Source organism: Bidens hawaiensis, unplaced genomic scaffold (assembly GCF_021521415.1).
Source record: "Bidens hawaiensis isolate Kalapana, Puna unplaced genomic scaffold, B.hawaiensis_p1.1 tig00028110_1, whole genome shotgun sequence".
Taxonomy (NCBI): Eukaryota; Viridiplantae; Streptophyta; class Magnoliopsida; order Asterales; family Asteraceae; genus Bidens; species Bidens hawaiensis.
In genome coordinates this window covers 1090-26570 of record NW_027494578.1, presented here as the reverse complement: position 1 = coordinate 26570, position 25481 = coordinate 1090, and the positions used below count along the sequence as shown (strand labels likewise).

The 25481-nt window shown below is 37.2% G+C and overlaps 1 pseudogene across 1 annotated transcript; it reads right to left on the bottom strand.

Moving 5' to 3' along the window:
• Window positions 1–20694: 20694 nt before the first annotated feature.
• LOC143576411 (glyoxylase I 4 pseudogene) lies at window positions 20695–22087 on the bottom strand (annotated as a pseudogene). The gene is made up of 3 exons (XR_013142944.1): window positions 21912–22087; window positions 20933–21267; window positions 20695–20826 (listed from the first exon to the last, which is right to left on the bottom strand). The product of XR_013142944.1 is annotated as a glyoxylase I 4 pseudogene (transcript).
• Window positions 22088–25481: the final 3394 nt, after the last annotated feature.

Here is a 25481-nt window from a genome sequence, read left to right as displayed (position 1 = left end):
AACCTGTATAGGTAGAAAGCTCGAAACTATCATCCTTGGGGTACCATAACCCGATATCAAGGATTCCCCTCATATAGTGAAAGATACGCTTAATCGCCGCAAGATGAGTCACTCGGGTACTCGATTGATACCTAGCACACTAGCAAACAAAAAAAAACAATATTAGAACGAAAAGCAGTTAGATATATTAACGAACCGATCATTGCACGATAGAGGGTTGGATCTACGGCATCCATTAATTCATCCGGTAATAAATTCGAACCCAAATGGAGAGGAGTTGAAGGTACTTTTCGGGCTGATATCTCTAATCGGCTCAAGACATCATTTAGATACTTCGTCTGGTGAATAAAGATTCCCAAATTAGACTGGTGAACCTGCAACCCTAGAAAGAAACTCATTACTCCCAACGAGCTCATCTCAAACTTCGTCTAGATCGTCTTCTCAAAATATTTGCATAAGCTGTCGTTTGTGGAACCAAAGATGATATCGTCAACATATATCTGGATTAGAAGAAGATCATCTTTCACAATCTTGAAAAAGAGATTACAATCCACAGTCCCTCTTGAGATTACAATCCACGGTTTTGAAAAAGAGATTACAAGCCAACGTGCTGTACCAAGCTCTCGGGGTTTGGTGTTTTCCATAAAGAGCCTTGTTTAATCTATAAACACGCTCGGGATAATCATGATCTTCAAAACCATGAGGTTGCTTCACGTAAACCTCTTCATGAATCACCACATTCAGAAATGCACTTCTAAGTGTTGATCATTTTGTCTGATATTCTTCAAAGCTCGTTGTCAGAAAGTACAGCAGGAGAGTCTTGTCTTGACACGGCCCGTGTTGAGCCTGGGCACGACCGTGTTGATCCAGGAAGCTTCTATTTTTTCTTTTCTCTTAAACTATCAACAAGGGGCATGTTGATGTCAACATGGCCCGTGTTGAGCTTCAGAGTCTTCTATTTTGTCTTTTCCTCTTGTACTTTCAACATGGGGTGTGTTGGTGTTAACATGGGCCATGTTATAACTTCTGAATTTTGTCTTTTCCTCGTATGCTTGTAATATGGCCATCTCTTGCTTCACCATGAGGTGTGCTGAGTTGGTTTTAATAGTTTTCTCTGTTTTTCTTCGCATATCAGCTCGTTTTATTCTTTAGCGTTATATTTACCTAGAGATAGAAATTATAAACGTTAGTGGTTATTTATTCTAATATTATTGCCAATATTACGCTATTTTGGAGATATTTTAGCCCTAAAAAGATGTATAATTTTATATACATCAGCAAGCTGAGCGATTTCAGGGATGAACTAAAGAGCCCAACGACGGAAATAAAAACGAGTGGCAAGGGACTAAGGGTTGAAACTGATTCAGATGAGATTATAAGGAAACCGAAAATGAGCGGGAAACCTTAATCAATATACATTAAGTCTTGTACCTTAGGTCTCTAGGTTTTTGTCAAAAAAGATCTGAGACTTTTGCAATATTGGATTATGAAACCAAGAATTGTTTTATACTTCAAAATTTTGTGACATTTTTTTTGAAAACCAGAAATTGTGCAGGCCAAAAGTGTTAAATTCAGCGCCGTAGTCACCTACTTTGAAGACCAGGAATATATTATGGATTTGTTGGCAAAACTTTAGCACCAAATCAAGAATCGAGATTCAGACCGGTTTTTTCTTTTCTCTTCTTTTTTTTTTCTATTATTATCATTATGCCATTATGTTTTTTTCTATATTGTTTCCAGTCTAAGCATTTGATGATTACAAGGGAGTATTGAAACATAGTATTTAGGGTTTTAGGTACGAGCCCACGGCCCGCTTATATCTCTATATATTGTACCCCTATATTGAATGGAAATGATAAGAATTTTACCCTATCTTACATAGTATCAGAGCCTTAGGTTCTGATTAATTTCTTCTCTATTGCGCCACAAAAAAACAAAAAAAAAACTAGCAGTCACCACCGAATTCAAACCCTAGCCAGGGCGGCGTGCCGCCGCCTATCCAACCATCGTTTGTTTTCATCTTCTAGTTTCCTATTCTAAATAAAGTATTGTTTTAATTCTTGATTGTAGCCAATATTTCTTTATGTTTATTGGGTCAATCCTTACCTTAAAAGTCTTTGAAGTTCCACGCACAAAGAAATATTCCTTTGTGAAGTTGTTGGCATAATTTATTCAATAAACAAATAACAAAACATTGGTTATTGTGTCTTGATTCTTGCTACCACTCACGTGTGTTGAACAATAACACATACACAAAAAAATTGATTGCGTTCGTGTGAGGGTCACACCCATTGAGTCTATAAATATGTTCGCTAGTGAAGAAACACAGACCCGAATCATACTGGGATTAGATCTAATTTCCATCGTTTAGGAATTCAAAGGATGTAATTAGCTTAAACGAGTTGAGAATTAGGCTAAATCTGTATCTGTATCCTACAAAACAAATCACTGTGAGCGCGTTACAAGAAGGACAATATGAGGGTTCTTCTCGTAACCACCCTCCAGCGTGAGAATAAGTAACATTTTCTTGAGAGAGAAAGTACTTAATGAAAAGTGATTGATGTATTATGGGTGTTGTGTATGAATACCTCTTAATGATTATGATGGTATTTATAGACGGGGTGAGAGAGAATGATGGGTCAAGTTATCACTATCCAAAAGATGCTTCCTTTACCTGGAGATACATGTGGTCGGCTTTAAACCGTTGGAGAATATCCAGCTGGCTCCTCCTCATTGGTTACACTGTCACATGCTCTCTATTGAGAAGGTAAACGTCACTATCCAGGATTCTTTTGTTTGCCAACTGTCTTTTCTTTACAAATGTGAAGTCATTCTTTCCTTCCTGTGGGTGCCTCCCACAAGCTTCTAGAAGAATGTTCTTATATTCACTTGTTCTTCTGCCTGTGGGTATCTTTCGCGGGTTTCTGGATGAATTGATTGGACTTTTACTCTTTGGCGGGTATCCTCGCGGGTACTATTCTTGGTAGGAATGACGTACGGATGTGTTTAACGGGCTAAGATCTTCTGGTTCTATTCCTTTATTATACGACCCTACCTCTATAAGTCCCGTCAGTCCATTGTTTCTTCCGTGTTTCTTCCGGGTGGATGGAATTATGGACTTGAGAACTTTTTGGGAGTTAAGCTGTTTTTGAGAATTATTAAAATAAGGATTAGGATAAACATTAGTGCTTGATGTGATAGGTCTGTCCTGCTGACAAGATTGAGAGTGTTAGGATTTATTTTGACGTCCTACAGGCGTGTGACAGCTCCTGAAAACTGTTCAATTTTCCCTTTCTCTTTTTCCATCTGACATGTTAGACATCTATCATTCTGTTGGATCGTCACCTTCTCTCTCTTCTGTACGTCGTCTCATCGCATTAACTGCGATGGGTATAAATAGGAGAAACCCTTATTTTGCTCCGTACGTTTCCATACTCTTCGATTTCTCCGATAATTTCTTTCTTCGTTGAATTCACTGTGTGCCGTCGATTCTAGCCCTAATTTTGCCATCAAAGCTCGTTGCAAAAAAGCCCTTTTCTGATTTTATCATGACTGGAGGTGAGATAAACAATCACTCTCATATAGTTAATCGTATAGCGATAAATTGGAAGGAGAAATATTTCTTGGGCATCGTTAATGGATATGGGCTTGCACCCGAGTGGGAACCTAAACTTCTTGTTCCTGACTCTACTGCAAATAAACCTCCAACGGGAAAGATGGCCCTCTACGCTGAAGATTTTATGATCGGCAACCTTCGCCTACCAATTACAAAGTTCCTGGGGAATCTCTTGATTGTGTCAATGGGATTCACTTATCACAGATGCACCTGTTTGGGTTGAAGAGGATCCGCCATTTTGAGTTTTGTTGCAAAGCCCAAGGTATCGTTCCAACAGTTGATAAGTTCTCTATGTTCTATAAGATGCAAGGACGGAATAGCTAGTACAACTATCCCTCAACCAAAAAAGGTGTAATAGGCAACTATTGTACACCCTTGTTCCCTGTTCCGGGTGGGTGGCATGAAGCGCCGTCCGTGTGACCCTAAGGCGCTTCCTATCCTTGATCGGACACGAGATAACTTCTTATTCGTGCAAGTTCTTCGCATAGAACCCGTGTTAATCGAGGCTGGATCTACCACAGGTGACTTTGTTCTGAACCCTCACCCTGTGACTTCTCTTACTTATGACGAGACGATTTTACTTCTCTCGTCCAGCGAGGAATCATCGCCACGCGGGGAAGCATCCTCTCCTACTGATGTTGCGGGTGTTCTGTGTGCAATTGCAGATATAATCTGTAAAAGAAAGCATCACTCCAAGCCTAGCGGTAGCAAGACTGGACCCGAGGGTGATGTGGGTAGGCCCCAAACTGAAGGTGGAGAAAAACAACCTAACAGCATCGATCTTGATGATGAAATGCAAGTAGAACCGGAAACTGGCCCGCAAGCAGATCAACCAATTGTAACCCATGAACCTAAGGCAAAGCCGAAGAAGGTTCGTCGTAGTGACCGGATTCAGAAAGTGGCATTAGCTTCCACAAGTATTTTTGTGATCAATATATACATATTTTTCATTATTTGATTTTTTATATTTATACTTATCGTTTGCATAGGTCCCGCCAAGAAATCTGCTGACGGGGGTTCAAAGACCGTTGTTATTCGAGAACCTTCTCCGCCACCTAAGGTGATTTCTCAAGCTAACCCTATTTCTGACAAGGGAAAATATATCATGCGGGATCCTTTATTGACTGAGGATAAACATGTCTCCTAGTTTGATCCTCATTCCCACGATACAGAATTACCACATTCCTCATCACTGCTTCAGGAAGGTGAAGAGGGTCTTCGTGAGCGATGGAAGCAAATATTTATGGTCGCTCCACCCTCACTAGAAGACTGGCTGATTCATCGTCCTCGGTGGAATTTGGTTCAAGGTTCTCGTTTTATGAGTGTCGATGCATGTCGTGATTTTCTAACCGTCGGTGTGCCGCCTGTTGAGCATGCTTCTCAACGAGGACGACCACGATTTGATCTTGCTAATGGATTTACTCACAGTCTTTCCAATGTGGTATCTTCCAATCAAGATATTTATATAGAGTGGATGTCCATAAGGGAAGAATGGGGGTCTGCAGAGAACGCAATGAAGGCCCTTGATGAGGAATAAGAAAAATATCAACAGGAAGCTACCGCCGCTAAGTGGAAACTTGTGGATGCAGAAAAGGCTCTTTAGGCTGCTCAGGAGAAACAAGCTATGGCTGCCAAGGCTTGGAAAGTAGCTTGTGATCAGCAGAATGCCACAATTGAGTATGCCCGAGAGCTAACCCGCCAAAAGGAGGTTGATTTGACCAAAGCCTTGGAGGCCAACTCTGCGTTGGAATAGCAGGTTGTGGCGCAAGGGAAATTGATTGCCACCAACAACGCTGAGCTAGGACGCCTAAAGACTGAGGCGGCTGAAGAAGAAAAACTCATTGTTGAGCTCACCGCTGACTATGTTCGATTGGTTGGTGAGCATGGTGAGATTAAGAAGCATGCTGAGCAAACAACATATGAGATAAACTGGCTTATGTCTAATGGCGTCCCGCTAGTAAGTCAACCCTTCCTTTAACTAACTTCATACCTTGTTACAAAATCAAAAACCACATAGTAGTCACGCTTATTTGTCTTCTCTCTTTTTTTTAGATTGTTGAACATATCAGGGATGGTCCTGAGTTAGGGGATTGCATGGAGGAACTTCTTCATGCCTCATCTCAAGCTGGACACAAAGCAGGTTTTGATGAAGCCACAATATTTATGGAGAAGAAACACCAATTAGAAGAATTTAAGCTTCATGGCCAAGACGGCGAGGTTGAATACCAAGTCAAGCAGCAGGTTTTTGATGAATTTAATTTTTAATTCTTGGAATTGGTTCGTGGTTTCTCCATGAAAGCGAATGGAGTGTTTCCCCTCCACGAAATCTTTCATGTTAACACTTAAGAAAATGTTGAAGACTCCACACATCCTGAGGGAGATGGGAACCATGATCCTTCCGCTCCATAGACTAGATTAACTAATGCGTCATGTTGATGACCATTGTTTTTTGTTTCTTTTGCATGTTTGTGATAATATGAGGACCTCTTTTCGTGTATATATACGAAGTATTTCTGTCATTTTCTCTTCTTTTTTTTTTTTGTTATTGTGTCAAGAACAATATAAATGCATTAAACAGAACATCAAATATATTCGAATACAAGGTGGTAGGAAGACCACTTGTTACATTAAAAAAATAAAAATTACATATAACATTTCTAAAGTTGCGCGATATTCTATGTCCGCGGGACAAGTGTCCCATCAAGCTTTTCTAACGCATAAGCACCCTTGTCTAGGACCATATTAATTTTGTAAGGTACTTCCTAAGTTGGGGTTAACATCCCTGGTGCTTCCGCATTTGAGGCTTCATTGTTGCGAAACACATAATCTCCCATATTGAACTGACAGACTTTGACCCACGCGTCAAATTACTTCTGAAGTTAGCGTTTGTAATTATTTTCTCTGATTAATGATAACTCACGCATTTCTTCTAAAAGGTCTAAATTCAAACACAAATCTTTGTCATTATGTATGTTGAGAAGTGTTCTTGCGGATGGAACTCCAGTTTCTGCAGGAATCATGGCATCTGAACCATATATAAGGCTAAAGGGAGTTTCAGAGTTACTTGTTTTCTTTTAGGTCCTATGAGCCCATACTACATGCGGTAACTCGTCCACCCTGCCTGTTCATTTAGTACCCAATCTAGCCTTAATCCCATATTTTATACTACGATTAGCGTTTTCAACCAGCCCATTTGCCTGTGGATGCGCAACTGACGTAAAGACTTAAGCAATATGTAATTCAACCAACCATTCTTATAAGCGCTTATCCGCAAACTGCGCGCCATTGACACTAACAAACGTTAATGGAAGTCTTAAACGACAAATAATAAACTGTTGAATGAACTTTTTAATGCTTGCGACTGTAATAGAAGCTAAAGGATTGGCCTCAACCACTTTTCAAAATAATCAATTGCCACTATCAGAAATTTGGTGCGGCCTTGAGCCTCAGGAAATGGTCCCATAATATCAATGGCCCATTTTTTGAAATGGCCATGCGGACGAGTGATGTGTGGATGAAATAATGTGTTTTAAGTAAGTTATAACGTGTGTTTTATGTGTTTATATGCCTTGAACATGATTACTTTGAGTGGTTTTACATTTATAGGTGAGTGGAGCATAAAGGAGCTAAATTGGCGCATATGAGATGGAATGGAAATGAAGATTTATTGCATGGAATGATAGGGAATTTGAAGACGAAGATGTGGCCGAAAACGGTGCGTAAAACGGAGCTATAACGAAGAAGTTATGGGCAAAACAGTGCGGGGGGGCTATCACCGCAAGCAGAGGCGCTGATCAGGCAATTTTGGAAGAGAGGCCGCAAGTTGCAGTCTTATGAGCACAAATTGCTGTCTGGTTTGTAAAAACACGCGGATTTTAGGTTTTTTCCTCCTGTATAAATATAACCTTAGGGTTACGAAAAGAAAGCTTCTCCACTATCCTAACACCTACCAATCACCACAATCATCCATACTTTCATCCTTCTACACAGGGCCGGCCCAACAGTTAAGTTAGGCCAAGCTAGGACTTTAGGCCCCAAAAAAAATAAGACCCCATTTAAATTTTGTTAATTTTTTTAAACACATGTTAATAAACAGAGAGATAAATTTGTAAATCAATTATGTACAATGTCTCCTTGGTTAAGACGCATGCTTCTAGTGTTTCTGATAATGGTAACTTTCTCTCCCGAGATCAATTCTCAAATATATATAGTTTTTCATTTTCTTTCTCACATGTTTCTTCTCTTGTGAGGCCCTACTTTTTGCCAATTGTTTCCCACAAACAAAATGCATTCCATTATATACATTAAATTTGTATCATAAATTAATCACTTGGTTATTTTTTAACAAAAAAAATCATAATTTTCTAATTTTACTTACGGAATATGACAGTCACATGATAAATAGAGAAATATATATATTTCTTATAAATCCTATAATTTTATATATGAAGCACAAAAAAAATATACTATAAATTTTATAATTTCACTTTTCTTACTCTCGGTAAGTAAACTTTTATTAAGAGGGTGTTTGGGATTTCTTATTTTCACCAACTTATAACTTATTAACTTTTTGAAAAATAATAAGGTGTTTATAATTGCTTATATTGCGAGAGGAAAAGTTTCATAAGTTACAATGTTGTAACTTATTAACTTAATGAAAAGTTATAAGGAGGTAAAATAAGGAATCCCAAACACCCCCTAGGATCAACTTACAGTAATAAATCAATAGCTTTTCTAATTGATCTTACAAATGTACAATCTATTAGTGTTCACTCAAAATAGCACCTTAGATATAGTAAAACACATGATTATGTATCTTAGGGTTTTCTTTCTTTCTTTCTTTCTTTTTCTATTATATGACTTCACTAATTATTATGAGATATAGTTTTATGAAGTTGATCACAATTGATACATAACAGGAAGATACTTCACTAATGGAATACTACAATAGTTCAATAAAAAAACTTATTATGATCGTTCCCAAACCCGACCACACGAGTAGCGTTCTGTAACAATGGAAATTAAAAAAGGCTTCGATTTTTTTTTTCGCTTTAGGCCTCCGAAATGGTTGGGCCGCCACTGCTTCTAAACCATAATCAAGCTATTCAAGATGAAGAAGCAAGGCTAAAGCTTCTGTGACCAGCTCCGGGAGTAGGGTTGTGTTTGTAAGCAAGACCTTTTGTATTTTGAATCTTTTCAGTGGAACTATAGTTGATTAGTCATTCGGTTGATTAATCTTTTGCGTTTGTTTGTGCAATCAACAATTTTTAATAATTGAATGTTTTGTGATTTTATCAGTTAATCGATTTGTGGTCATCAACTTTTAGGATTAGGTTCTTAGAGTTATTGACCCATTTATCTTTAGCCATTAAATCACTTACATTTATCAAACCCTAAAACTGGTAATCAATTAGGTTATTATTCAACTAAGCCAATTGTTCGGATTAAGTTCTTACAATCAGCAAGGTCAAATATCTAGTCTTTTGATTATAGGTGTAATCAAACGAGTTTTACAAATAGGTATGATCAATTGGTATAGTTTTCTTCATAAACTGAACCCTGGAGTTGGTTACTTTTCTCTAATTGTTTTACAACTAAATCAATATAAAACTGCTTGACATCGTTTGTCCACCTAGTATAATTAGTTATCACAAGTTGAACTTGATTAGCACTTTTCACTGATTCCTTGTGGATTCGACACCTTACTTGCCTTAGCTAGTGAAGGTAATTTATAAATGTTTTTGATTGACCTTTCGACATCGATCAACAATACTTAAGACTAATTCATTCTTAGGTCAGGGGACATTTGGAGAGTGACGCTGGCATGCATCACATTTTCAAATTTCTTATACCACATCCATATGCATCCCAATCCAATAATATCCCGCGTTCATGATCTTTTCAGCAACCATTCTTGGGCCCACTTGTTAACTACAAATACCTTCATGGATATCTCGGACCAAGTAACTGGCATCTTCTGCGTCAACGCATCGAATAAGTAGGCCAAGAAAAGATCGATGATAAAGGATTCCATCAAGAAGTTGGTATTGTAAAGCTTAATGGCGGATCTGTTAAGCCGCTGAATTTTCTTTTGTACCTTTCTTGAAGATAAGTATGCTTTTATTGGTGTCATCCACGAGGTGGAACCTGTTAGAATGACCAACACCTGGTGTTGCAGGACCGAAGGTTTGTCTAACACTTCAATTAGGGCTGGCGTATCATGAATACTCATACATGATAAGACAGGAACACGAGAAGACACGAACACGAAACATATATACCTGTACACGACATGAAAACTTATCATGTACGTGTATCCCAAACCCGAACACAAACCTATTAATACCAAGTATACATGATAAGACACAAACCTGCTAGAGAATTGGAGAAAGATTCAGCCATTCGATGGCCAATAGCACCACTGCAATTGCGAGGAGACCGGGTTGGCGGAAAATCGGATATGTGGAGAGGTAGACATGGAGAATTGTAGGGCTGAGACTAATAGAGATGTAGAGGGAAACCACCAGACTTCACCAGTTATCCAGAGAGGGAGAATAGGAGAAGGGTTTGTGCGTTGTCTGATTGATGTTGGATTTGAATGACGTGCGTCGTGTTCAATTGTTCGGTATATAACATATTATATTACTATATTTTTTATTCATAAAAATATATAATCACGTACTAACGGGTACTTAAGAGGTAAACGGTTATTTTACCTATTTAGACACAAAATTAACAGATTGATTCGTGTCTACCTGTTTAGTACATGAAACCGGTTAATGCCATACCCAATACCTTTTAAAGTTGCGTAGCTTCGTGTTGTGTATTCTTGTATCGTGTCTAAATTACCAGCCCTAACTTCAATGCAAACCTGTTTTGCCAGATGTTCAAAGCTTATAGAAGCTAACTTACTCAAAGCATCGTCTAGCTTTTTTTCACTTCGCTTCATATGGATTACTTTTCAAGAACCGAGTTGTTGCAAAATTTCATTAGCCTAAAACATATACGAAGCCATTGTCTCATTTTTAGCTTCGTATAATCCATTAATTTGTCCCCCAATTAACATGGAATCAACACGTGCTTCGAGATAGCGAATGCCAAGTTTCTTAGCAATGCGTAATCCGGCTAAAAATGCTTCATACTCTGCTTCATTATTTGTACTTTTAAAGTCTAAGCGAATGGCATAAGTGAATTCGTTTCCTTCTAGATTTATCAATATTAACCCTGCCCCTGAAACTTCCCCACTTGACGCGCCATCAGTGAATAACGACCACATTTGGTCTTGTTCAGGCTGTATGGAGGGTTGTTCATCATGAAACCTTTTTCTTTAGCCTTTGGAACTTCTGTGACGAAATCTGCTAAGACTTGGCATTTAATGGCAGATCTAGCCTTATTTTCTATAGTGTGTTCCCCCCAATTCGATAGCCCATTTAGCTAACCTTCTAGACAATTCAAGCTTGCTGAGTACATTCTTCAGCTGTAACCTTTAAGACATTGATCAGGTGCCCTTGAAAATATCTATGGAGACGGCGGGACGAGTAGACCAATGCAATCACCAATTTTTTAAGCATGGAGTATCTAGTTTCTGCATCTTCCATGCCTTGCTGATATAGTAAATAGAGATCTGGATTGACTTCCTTTCTACTAAAAGAACTACATCGATCGCAATATCAGACGCAGAGAGGTATAATGTCAATGGTTCACCCACTCGAGGCGTTGTCAAAATTGGAAGCTCCAATAAGCATTTCTTTACCTAAAAGAAAGCATGTTCTGCTTCTGGGCGTCCACCTTAACTGAGTCTTTTTGAGGTAATTTCTGAGAATGGACATGAAAGGGAACGATTTTGATGCGTGATTCGTCATAAATCTATTTAAGGCAACCAACCTTCCATTTAATGTTTTTCCTCTTTAAGGGAAGAACGAGATGGCATTCTTGCGATTGCTTGAACTTTTTCGGGATTGGCTTTAAAACCATCGGTTGTGACCATGACTCCTTAAAATTTCACCTCCTCCATTCCAAAAGAACATTTACTCGGATTGAGCTTCATGTTTATTTCTTTAAGTTTCTGGAACGTCTCTTCGATGTCCCGCGACATGTGATCTTCCTCCACACTTTTCATTACGAGGTCGTCCATATAAACCTCCAAGTTATCACCAATCTGATCCTTCAACGCATGATCCATCAGTCGTTGATAAGTGGTACCTTGATCAGTTCGGAAATAAGTTTGTCTCCGTCACCCACCGTCATACGGATTTAATGATAACCCTTATAAGCATAAAAAAATAGTTGAACTTAAATGGAGACACCGTGTCCACTTTGAAATCAATTTCTGGAAATGGATAACAATCTTCTTGACAAGGCTTGTTCAGATCTTAAAGTCAATACCTATCTGTCAACTACCATCGCTCTTAGCAACCATGACGAGATCTGCAACCCAAGTTTGGTATTGAATTTCGCGGATGATTACTGCGTTTAACAAGTCTTGAACTAGTTCATTCACTACTTTGGTTTGGTCAAGGCCCATTTTTCTCTTCGTTTGAACTATTGGAGTACTGGATTCACTCGCAACTAATGTTCAGCTCGGCTCCTTGGAATTCCGGTTATATCCGCAGGTTGCCATGCGAATATGTCCACATTCTTAGTAAGCAATTGTTTTAAGAATGTTCAAACAATTTCTGAAATGGTAGGCCCTATCATTACCATCCGTTCCGGAAACTTAGGATTCAATACCCACTTTTATGGTTCCGTCTTAGAGGACAATTTTGGTGTTTTAACTGATTTTTACCTTCAGTAGCGAAGCAATTCTTGTTAACATGAATGGTTTTAACAGGGACTCAAACTGCACTATGCACTGTAGACGGGTTAGCGTTGAAATCACCAATTGCCTCGCCCCCAAAATCACATCGTGCTTGGATCTTTTTGGTAGCCCCAAGAATTCAACATCTTTAGTTCTTGAATGAATTACGTCGCTAAGCATGACCAGAAAAGTAATCATTCCCCCCAGGTGCATGACTTCGTAACCAAATCCTGAAGCGGGGGCATGTAATGGTTGAAAGAGAGCTTTGTCTTCCTTATCAAGTTGATCAAAAAATTGCCCATACATGATATCTGATGTGCTTCCTGTGTCAAAAAACCACATATTGAGACCGATAATTACCAATTAACACTGTGATCACCAACGGATTCTTCATGCAACGACCACCCTTTATTATGGGGAAAATAACTAGTTCTCCTTTCCAATAATCCCCATTAGACTCAGAACTCATGTACCCGTGGTTCTCTCCGCCCTGGATCATATGCACGTCAAATCTTTGATTTCCCTCTTCAGCGGGCCATTATCAATACGGGAGGGTTGATTGTGCGCCCAATGTCTTACATTTTTAAGCAAACGTTCTAATTTCCCTGACTTTATCACCTTTTCAATTTCATTCTTCAAACTAATACAAACGTCTGTATGATGACCAATGTCATCATGAAACATACAGCGAATGTTAGGATTAAAAATTTTCCTCCCGTCATAGATTTAGACTTTTTGAAACCAACATTTTCAGTAGTGAAAATCTCTGTTGGAGTTTTTATAAGAGGAGTCCATTTGTTTACATCTAGATAGCAAACTTGTTCTTTGTTCTTTTGTCCAATTAATGTATGTGCATCAGGTCCGCGAGAAGATTCTACAGGTGGTCGAATGCGTGACAATGTGGAAGATCTTTATTGCTTATTAGGACCAGCATTTTTGAATTCCGTTTTGGATGCTGGCCGTGGGCTGTCCCGACCCAGGACTTTTCTGTTGTTGTAAATTCCTTGGTAGCTGTCATAATAGCATCCCATGATTTGGGCATCCTATCACGACCAGTTAAGCATCGTATAAGATCTTTACTGCGGACGTTCTGCCTAAAATCCCGCCTCGTCATATCTTCTCTAATTCCTCTAATGTTCAAACCTTTTTTGTTAAAGCAGGTGATGAAGTCTTCAATTGACTCCTTATCGTGTCTAACAACATTCAAAATTTCTGAGGGATCTCAAATATGTTTTTTTTGTTGACTGAAGTTTTGCGAAAAATTTTCCACAAGATCATTCTAAATTTGAATTTGCCCATCTGGCAACTTTTCAAACCATTCGTGGACAACTCCCGTCTATGTAAGAGCGAACATTTGACAGCAATAAGGTAAAGTCCATCCGCTCACTCCTCCAACCGTCGTGAAATTAAGGAGATGATCACTCGGTTCAGTCATCCTGTCATATTTTCCCAAATTACGAGGAATTTTTACATTTATTTGAAAAGAAGTGGTAGAAATCTACGGGATGAATTTAGATTTTTCAGAAAACGTAGCGGGTCGATATGGTTTCGTGAAATCCACCTCGGCATCACTACAATATTCAATATGCTTAACCATCACCCGCAGGCAGCTTGTTTCTTCCTTACCATAATTTCGGCTATCATCACTTGGATAACCGTCATTATCATCTCGATATGTGCCATCCTAGTATCCATGATAGGCACGACTCTGGTCGTAAATGTGTGTGCAAGATAAGCTCCGCTCAATACGACGACCTCTATCGTGACCTCCATCTTCCCAATGTTCTCCTGAGTTTTTCGTTGTCCTAATTCTAGCACCAAGTTGACTACAACATATTGTTGACGGAGAAGATGGAGATGGGAAAATGATCCTTCATACGTTAACAGCCTTGGTGGTACACGTCCGTTATTCAACATACGTTCGTATTCCTCAGTAATTCGTTCATGTTCTTGTTGTAACAACTCTTTAGGAGTTTGTGGCTTCTGCCCGGATCTGGATTGATGACAGCGAACCAGCGTTTCTTCTCCCCCATAACAGCGAGATTCTCTAGATCTGACTTCCATATCTGAAGTTCGTTGATGCCAATGAATTTCAACCATCACACATTCATCGTCATCTGGAGTGGGACCTCCGAAAATGGTCGTTCGCTTTGCCATAGCCAGAGTATCAATCGTAATATGCTAGATCTGATTCATTTAAGCCGAAAACCAGCACAAAAAATTGTTCGAGTTAAAAATACGGATGGCACCAATGAAGAAACACAGACCTGAACCGTACTAGGGTGAGATCTATATTTCCACCGGTTAGGAATTCGTATGACGTGATTAGGTTAAACGAGTCGGGAATTAGGCTAAATCTGGATCTGTATCTTGCAAAACAAATCACCGTGAACTCTTTACGAGAAAGAAAAGATGGGGGTTCTTCTCTTTATCACCCTCCGGCGTGAGAATAAGTAACTTTTTCTAGAGAGGGAGGGTATTGAATGAAAAGTGGTTGATGTATTATGGGTGTTGTGTATGAATACCTCTTGATGATTATAAGAGTATTTATAGCCGGGGGTGAAAGAGAATGATTGGTCAAGTTGTCACTATCCAAAAGATGTTTCCTTTTACCTGGAGAGGCACGTGGCCGGTTATGATAGGGAGTAATAGTTGGCCATGTGCTAGATCGTTGGAGAATATCCAGCTAGCTCCTCCTCATTGGTTACGCCGTCACATGCTCTCTATTGAGAAGGTAAACGTCACTATACAGGAATATTTTGTTTGCCAATTGTCTTTTCTTTACAAATGAGAAGTCTATCTTTTTCCTTCCTGCAGGTACCTCCCACAAGCTTCTAGAAGAATGTTCTTATATTCACTTGTTCTTCCATCTTCGGTTATCTTCGGCAGGTTTCTGGACGAATTGATTGGACTTCTACTCTTTGGCAAGTGTCTTCCGCGGGAACTATTTTTGGCAGGATGACCCACGGGAGTGTTTAATGAGCTAAGAACTTCTAGGTCTATTTCCTTATTTTACGGCCCTACCTCTGTACATGGAATTTCGAACCGCACAAACCCGTATGAATTATTTTCATTTCGATGACTTTCCGGGTTCTATTTAGTTATGTTTGTGATGGTCCCGTGTCTTTCTGAAAGCCAAGAACAACCACACACATAATGCTACGGCCTCATCTTGTTCATTCCATTTCTCCTTAAGTCGTTTTCTTCATGATTATGGTCCTCGTGGCACTCTGCCGTGTTAAATTTGACTTCAATCCTCCAGTGCGGTATTCATCAAGCCACTCCGCCGCCCCAAATCTGACTTCGATCCTTTGGGGCCGCTCGTTTTTCTTTTCTGTTTTGTTTTTCCTCTCTTTCGAGACTATGGTCCTCAAGCCGATTCGCTGCCCCAACTACGACTTCAGTCCTCTGGCTCCACCTGCATATTTTTCCCCTCACTTGTAGGGCATCAGTCCTCTAGCCGCTCATTAGTACCTCGCAACATAACCACTAGCTGGACTATAGGATTATACAATTGTGGATTGCAATCGAATAGTATGGATTGAAGATTATAGGATTATGGAACTTTGGCAGAAGTTTTGATCGAAATTGAACAATATGGATTGAAGATTAAAGTATGGATTGAACATAACCACTAGTTGGACTAGGATCATATTGTTCATGTTTTTATGTTTTGTTTTTCAATTTTTCCTCTCTCCGGTCTGAGCTTCCGGTTTCCATCTGCTCATACTACGGAGGAATATTGGACTGTATTATAATTAGACGTTATTAGTGTGAGCCCATGGACCAACCTTAGGTATCTAGGTTTTTGTCATAATAATCTTTATATATTATACCTTAATCAAAACATCGAGTGTTTTACCATTATCTTACAGGATTTCGGATTCCCTTTTTTCTAAACATTTTCAATAATATATTATACATATATAAAATAAAATATATTAAAATTAAAATAAACGAGCCAAACTGAGCCAAATCAAGCCATTACGAACCGAGCCGAGCTAAGCTCGCATTCTAACCGAGCCAATCCAGCTGGGCTCAGTTTTAAACCGAGCCATATCGAGTGAGCTTTCTCCAAACTAAATCCCGAGCGAGCTTCGAGCCACGATTTTAAACGGTGCAAGTGATGACAATTGAAATCCGTGTTGCAACATCCTCCCATTTAAATCTTACCCATTAACATATGGGAAGGGCCATTTTCCATGGGGACAAAATCTAGAAGTAATTAAATATAAACTGACAAAATTCGTCCAATTTCGTGAAAATATCATAGCATTTGTAGGGTCTCTCCGATAATAGGAAGAAAATTAACACTTTTTAAACTAAACAAATATCAACAGTAGCATTAAATTTGATGAGTTATAGATAGCCGACTAAACATACAAATAAGTAGCATAACTATAATTTTAAACTATAGTAATTATATTATAAAAAATAAAATAGTGAAATAATAATTACTCTGGTTTAAAAATTATAGAGTAATAACAAGTACTCTAATGTTAACATAATTACTTTAGTTATTTATACATTTCTCACGATAAAAGTTATTTGTATTTATCCATCATAGGGTGATTTGTTATATATCAGAAGTAATTAATTTTCGTTTTTTGAACTTTTGTAAATTTTAATACACTAATCGAATTTTCTCATCCACATCCAAAATCAGGTTATTGTTTTTAACGGTAAAATCACGTTACTTGGAGTATAAATTTTGTATTGATATAAATATTTGTGAACCACCCTACCCACTTAATGAGAGAGAGAGAATAAAATAATTTCGGACGTATAGTGGGGTACAAATTTGGTGCTTGTATGACGACTTAATGGGTCTAGTTGAGTAGTTGATAGCCTGATAATTGTGTTGCTATACCACATGAGCCATATGATCGATCACTGATAGAATTTTATATAATATTTAGTGTCATAAATGAGTAATTATAAATTGCTCAGGATTAGATTGGTAGACTTGAAATGAGACAAGTTTAATGACCTTAAGCCCGAGCTTTACGTACTATGCCCGTTTGGACTTGTGAGTCTAAAAGAGTTCTTAAGGATTTAAGCATGTGCTTAACTTTAATGTAAATGGGAAGGCCTGCGTGGTTACCCGGGGTAATACCTAACGACCCACTTGGCTCAATGTCTCACATGATGCGAATTTTCCCTTTCAAGCTAGTGTATCTATTCAAATTGTTGTTTGTCTTCTGACTTCTCGCTATTGCGTATGAGTCCTTACAAAAGTCAGCAAGCTCATTCTCTCATGGTTATTGGCATGACGGCTTAACGTCCTCATCCTCTCATAGTTGCTATTGATCCATAGTTGCTATTGATGAACGGATTGGTATTAAGTTGCTTTCTAAAAGTAATTTTTGTTATCTTGTTTAACTAGTTCGGGAGAAAAGATTTTTCGTGGTGTTTACACAAAATAAAGTACGAAATTTGGTAAAATGGATACCTAATTATCAAGATTTCTATAACATTTCGAAGAAAAATCGAATTTTAAATTCAATCAATTTGGTCTTAGAATTCAAATGGTATCCAACTAACGAAAATTTGTAATGCATTATAAAATGTGACTAAATAATACAAATAAATTAATATAATATTTTGCTTTTAAAACTAAGTAATAAAAACAATACTAACAAAAAAATTTTATACTTTCAGAGAATAGATAATATAATAATAATGAATAAGCAAGCAACTAAACCTAGCTCACGACAAGATGAACGTTTTAACCTCTTGATATAGATATGGGGTTCAAGTCTGGATCGATAATCAAACACGAACTAAACGAATAACTCACGTCTATATTAATAAGAAAATATAACTCAAAAAACTGATTACAATATTTCAAACCTAAACTTAATTTGACTCTTGATGAACCCTAACTTGGTTGCATCCAGATGAATCCTAACTCAGTTATATCTCGTCTTCACGAATCTATAATGTCTAACCATAACTTGGTTTATATAGCCTAACCTAACTTGCTAGCCAAGACAAAATCCAAACTGCAACCCCATAAACACATTACATAATAATGAATCGCACGGGCCCAATAGGTCCAACCCTGTCACCTACACATGACGGGTATATTAAGTTGGAAATTACGTCCAACACTCACAGCCATAATTTCCGACTCGAAATAGATGAATCTTCAACCCGAGCATATCTCTTTTGCCCTGTCTTATTTTAACAACAATCTTGACCATCTCGGTTTTCACAACCATCTTGGTCCTTTTCATCCCAGTCTTAACCTTCTAGAACTTCTCCTGATCCATGACTTTATTCTTTCAGCTCTCCCGAACTCAATCAACTCCATAACCTTGTCCCTAACCATTTCCTTGGTCTTATGAACTCGCATATCCAATCCTCTTATTGCGATTCTTGCCATCTAATCTAGCGAACATCAATCTTCCTTGATCATCTCTTGTTCTCAAATCAAAACACGAGCACATCTTAATCAAACCGTTCGTCAGAACCTAACTTGTTCAACCTTTTAGTTGACTTTTGTGTTTCTTGAAATCCAAGTCTTGCGCCAAAAAATTCCTTACGCCTTTGTTTAATCATAAAACAGAGAAAAAACAAAGCAATAATACCCTTGTTCAACCAACAACGATTGAACCCAAAATATGAACAAATCAGTCCCGAATCTCTTTTCAGAACCGAACCAGAGTGACAATCACGACTTAAATCTTTCTTAATCACTGATCGAAAACTGTAGAAGAATAAGTCTTTTGCCTTTTATTAAATCAATGTTCATAGAACTCAACCTCCTCGCAAGTTGCCGGTTCTCAAAAGTTTTCCAACCTTCTAGAATAGCAACGATCAGAAATCAACTTGTTTCTGAGTTTTCACTGTACGAACAACCTACTCGCTTCCCGCCACTAGTAAACACTTGAAATCCAAATGCCGACTCGTAACTCTTTAGCCGCCGATCTCTGTTAACTCGATTATTGATTTCATGAACTTGGCTTTGATACCAATTCAAATCCTGGATCGATAATCAAACACGAACTAAACGAATAACTCTCATCTATATTAATCAGAAAATATAACTCAAAAAACTGATTACAATCTTTCAAACCTAAACTTGGTTTGACTCTTGATGAACCCTAACATGGTTGCATCCAGATGAACCCTAAGTCGATTACATCTCATCTTCACAAATCGATAATAATGTATAGCCATAACTCGGTTTATATAGACTAACCTAACTTACTAGCCAAGACATACCAAATATAATAAAACCTTAATTTCAACCCAAAAACACATTACATATTAATGAATCACACAAGCCCAATAGGTCCAACCCGGTCACCTACATGTGACAAGCATATTAAGTTGGTAATTACGTCCAAAATGAGTATCATTCATTGACTGAGCCGACTCAAAGTATGACGCTAACATGATAATCGAGGGGATCAACGGCTAACTGCATAATGTAACTGGGCAACCATGTAATGGTGTGGAACATAACATGAAAGATGAAAACGACGGCAAATTTATTATTTGAGAGAATAAGCAGGGCTACAATACAATATATAAAGAGACATTGTTTTAATGAGTATGAGCGTGAGAAATTTTTTTTAAAAGTGCTTATAAATGCTCGTGCGAGATTAGTTATCAAGTCTAGAATCACTTGCGTAACCGCTAATCTCGCATGCATGAAAACAAAATAAAATGCAAACTGCTAGCTCGTTTCACTTAGAAGTAAAGAATCAACAATCACATAAACAAAATAAATTAGCGACTCTTTAAAATTTTGATCATTGTATCGAGATTAAAAGAAAATTCTCATTACTCAAAAACTTAAGACGTTAGGAATATACCTAAATCCCCTTCATGTTAAAAGATTCCATAAATGCTATAAAAAAACTTCCGTAGTAGGTATTTTTGAATGATACAGACGTCGATACAGATACTCTAGTCATCGAGTTTGATAAGACGCTACAGTTCTCTGACTTGATTTTACACAACATATTGAAAGCTACTCATACACCCCTCATTATCTTGTATACCTCTTTAGTGATTCGAATGAGTACTACAAAACAAGAGACAATGTCACATGCTAAACTTAAAAGAGAGAAGTTATTGAAAACGTGCTTACATATCATATAAATAAAATTCATTTTTTTTACAAAATAAGATTTTACTTCTTTCACTTTTATTATATAATTACATACAAAAGATTACTCTCAATCAATTTGAAATAATAATAATAATAATAATAATAATAATAATAATAATAAAAACACCTGGTAAAAAGTACAAAAATACTAAACAAACATGCATCAACTGATGGATCAACTGCCATGAATTTATTCTTAGAAGGTGATACCCATCATGTCTATCATGAAATTTTCCATCATCAAGCCCTCATCTTCTCCACAAAAGTAATTCTTGGACCTTGTTTCATCTGCATTTTCATTAACATCCCCAAAATAAAACATTTTATAAATATGTTCTCTTCAAATATGAACAAACAAAACATAATAACATTGAAGGTTTATAATTAATCATACCGTAGAATGAGGATTCGACACGGTTAGTTTGTGGAATGGGCGTGACCTTCTTGAGGGGGCATGAGGTGATAGGAAGCACAGGGAGAACATGGCAATTGCAGATCTCAATCATGTAACCATCTGGATCATGGAAGAAGAGCTGGTCCACCTCCACAACGCCTTCTTTCACAACCGCGGTCACGTATTTGATTCCCGTTTCCTTGAGTTTCTTGATTATGAGATCCATGTTTGTGCATTGAAATGAAATGTGGTTGTCTTTTGGATTGATCACTGCTTTCTTTTCTGGAGTTGACTCCATTTCTAATAAATGGATTCCAATCCCATGGTTGAACAACCTGTTTTAAATCAAATCATCAAGAATTTGATTTCGGAGGGTTTATATCTAGAAGACAAGTAGAGGTGTTCTTAAACCGTTAAAATCGACCCACAGCCAAAGCGGGTCTACTCGTTCAGTAGTTTGGTAGTTTAACTGTTGGGTTTTTACAGCTTAACATTATCCAACTGGTTAAACCTTAGAAACGGCTGTATAAACCGAACCGGTGCTTTAACCTTTTCATTAGAAAAAAAACGTTTTTATCATTTCAAGTTTTTAATATATTCAATTATTTAAATCTTTCTAAAAGTGTCAAGTTGCATATTTTCCCTAAACACAAGGTTTCAATGATAGATATATAATTAATTATCTTCAAGCAAGATTTACAGAAATACTTAATTTTGTAAAAAAAATGAAATTGTCCCTGAATAAAATAACTGAAACCAAGCATATACCATTTAATTGGTTTGGTTAGTGCAACCAGCCAGGCAGGTTTGATTAGCTATAAAAAGTAACCGTTTTCGCTGGTTGGTCGGTGCAACTAGACTGATTTGGTTCTCATTTTTCAAAACCCTACTTAGCATGCATATCTAACCGGAATGTTCATCGAAACTGGATCATGAACACCCCTATCATTATTTGGATCAGTAAGTGATATATCCTCACCAAGCGCCTTCGAAATCGAAGGATGAAGGCCGTCTGATGAGAACGAACCCAAGAACATCGCTATAAAACTTGACGGATGTTCGAACGGATCTACAAACATACGACACATGATTGAGAGACAGAAGAGGCAGCTGCTGTGATGAAGATGAAGAACCAAACTGATCACTAACAGCCATTGATGAAGCTATTAATTAATAAATGGGTAGTAGTGATAATTAATGGAGTAGTGAGTGAGTAATGTATATATAGATCTGCTGAAAAGCTCACCTACTTATAGACGAGAATAGTGAGCTGTTGATGATACTGGATACATATCTAATTGTATGGTCGAATCCTACGTGGCACCGCGTCATCCTTCGTTTCATAAATTTACGTTGGTTGGGAGAAAAAAAGTAGTTCCGAGTCCCGACCACGTGTTTTTAATGTCCATTGTTAACACGCTTTGTCGTTGATATTTTTTGTTTTAAGGTTAAAAGAGAATCATCATCATAGGCCTCATTGTTCACTTTTTTTATCTGGACAATATTACAGTACAATACATACATGTTATTTTGGTTACTCTTACCGTCAACTGGAGTTGCAATTGTTTTGATCTTTGAAACGAAATCGGGTAAGAAATGTCAACTAGAATGTAATCGCGCACACTATTTTATGTTTATGTGGATGCCGACCGAGTTGTGAAGTTGTTAGTATATGATCGTTGATCCACCACTAGATATTTTTATGTCTTTTGTACCCAACCTCGTCATGTTGGAGTTCCAAAGAATAACACAACGTTGCTCGTCCGTCGTCGTCCAGATTGCATATCTTTTGATCATACGATTGTCGTCTACATAAATGGGCACTCTTCGTTCCAAACTTCACATTGTTATACACGTTTAGCTTGAGGGGCATATTAAAACACATTAGTTTGTCATTTCATCAATATATAGCAATTATTTTGTTCTCATTCAGTTGTAGACCCTCTAGCTATATGCCGTTTCATATATTATAGAGGTGTTGTCTTCATATGTTTTGTTACTATTTTTCTCTGAGTATATAGTTATGTTTACATAAAATTTAGCTATTAAGGTATAAAACATATCTCGTAGATTTTTGTGAGATTTAATCCTGTCACCTACTCTCTTTGCTGGATGTGGGACCTCAGTTTCTTTTGCTTTTGGTTTTTTTTCCCCTCTTTTTGTAATTATATTTAAAGTCAGATTTTTTAAAAATAAATATCTAAAGATGAGATATATGAAAATGAAAATCATGTTAAATACACTATTTGCAATTATTAGAGCGAGTTGGATGTGTAGGTGCTATGACCGAAGTGTTAACGATGAATGATGGTTAACAAAAAATACCGCCACTTTTTTGTTTATTGAGGTTTGTTAGAAAAAACTAATCAATTATAAAAGACAAAATTACGTGAAAAGTAGTGGGTTTTGAAGCCATTAGGACCAAACTGCCTTTAACTTTTTCTTCCTTGTTACAATTTAAAGAAAAAAAAATACACTATGGAATCAAAAATCAGTTCCGTCTTCAAGTCGTTGGCTTTAAATATAGTTGCATTTCTAGTTTTCCAAATAACCCACCACGTAATAAACATAATTCCTTCCACAAGTTGTTTCTACACCCGAAAGTATCCATACCGAATTTTGTGGTACGGATATTGGTACGACTATAGGTAGTTTAGGTATGGTACTTGCTTTGGTATCACTTTTTTGTTTTAAAATATCTCCACTGAACTTGGTATCGATACCGGTACGGTACCGACAATCAATTATCTATAATACCAAAACCGAAACCGTAATACCCAAACTTAAAATATAACAAATCAACCATAATATAAAATACATTCATGGTGGTTGTTACTAGTTATTGATTGGAAGAAGAAGCAAAGCGAACTAGTGTTTGATTGATTTGATTAGAACTGTTAATACTTGATATTTTGATTATTAATGGTTTTGAAAACCCGCTTGAAACCTTGGGGACGCCAATAAAAACACAGTTAGAGTTATAAGTTTTGGAAATCCCAATAAAAACCCATATATATTCCAAATGGGTACCAAGCACTCGTAATACCCGTATGTCACACCTCGACTTAGGGCCTAGGCGTGACACCCGTAGTTGGTACATGTTTTGTAAATACTTTAGAGTTGCGGGTTATTAGCGTAAGTCTTTGGTTATAATAAAATATTAATTTGTTTTGAAAACTTCTCGGATAATAAATATTCAAGTGTTTGATTTACTGATGTGCTAAAAGTAGTTTAATATTTATTAACTAAATTAACTAAAAATAAACACTAAGTAATACTCTAGACTCTCTAAAACTCGACTAAACTACTAACCGGCAAGTGAACCGATCGACCCTAGTAAAGCTAAGTAAGTCCGGATATCGAACCCACGAGACTCTTTAAATTACGTTTATTAGCTAATTAGACTCGACTACAAAACACGACTTATTAATTTATATTTGTTTGGGGGATTTTTAATTAAAATACTAATTAATACTATAATTAAAAACTAATTAAGAAAACAAGTAATTTAAACAAAAGCAAAAGTTTGGTAATTAAAATAAGATGATGTTGAGAAAACTACCTAGGCTAGAATCCCCTAAATTTCAGTAACGACTTAACCCGGGAAAATATTTAGTTATGGACTGTGATCGTAAAATAGACACTTAAAAGAAAACCCGAGCAGGACCCCTGACCCTTCTCAAGAGACACCTATGGGTTTCTAACAAGTTTTAACGCACACTAGTATTAGAATTCAAGTTCCCTTACGGTCACCTAATTAATTATGATCTAGTTCCTTTATGGCAAAAAGAAACAATATCAAGGGACATTTTTCAAAACTTTTTATTTTTTTAATATTTTTTTAAATAAAGATGACAAAACAAGTTAAAGACATGTGTTCCTATCCCCACACTTAAAATTTGCATTGTCCTCAATGCAGGGACGGAAACACGACTCAAAAATTTAAAAACAAAACAAAACCTAAAAATACAAAAATAAATAAAAACAAAACAAAGCTAAAAATTAAAAACTAAAAAAATAAAAACAAAGTAAAAAGGAAAAGACTTAACTGGTAATATGCGAGTGAAGTATGATGCTAAAGTCTTCCATAAATGCCTTCCATCTCCGAACATGCTCAACAACCAGTATCTCCTTTCTCTCGTACATGAACGGAAGCGACAACAATACAAACAATATCTAAGCATATATCTTATCAACTTGATAGATATTAATCATTCAAAGTATGAACCAAAACGACCAACCCATCCAATAAAAATGAATAAAGCAGCAAATAGATAAATAAAAAGTATACAGCTCCTGCTGCTCCATCCCCATACTTGAATGTTGCATTATACTTCAAGGGGATCTTCTATCTCACACTCTCTTCCTTCAAAACTTTAAAAAACAAATAAAAACTACAAAAAACTACGTTAGGGACTCAAGGGAAAATAAAAATAAAAATAGGAAAGAATGTACAAACTCTACACTTGAGTTTTCACTCAAGAACCTCGTGTGACAATTCAGTGCGACGGATCAAGAGGAGTTTCCTCCATCTCGATTGATTTCTCCG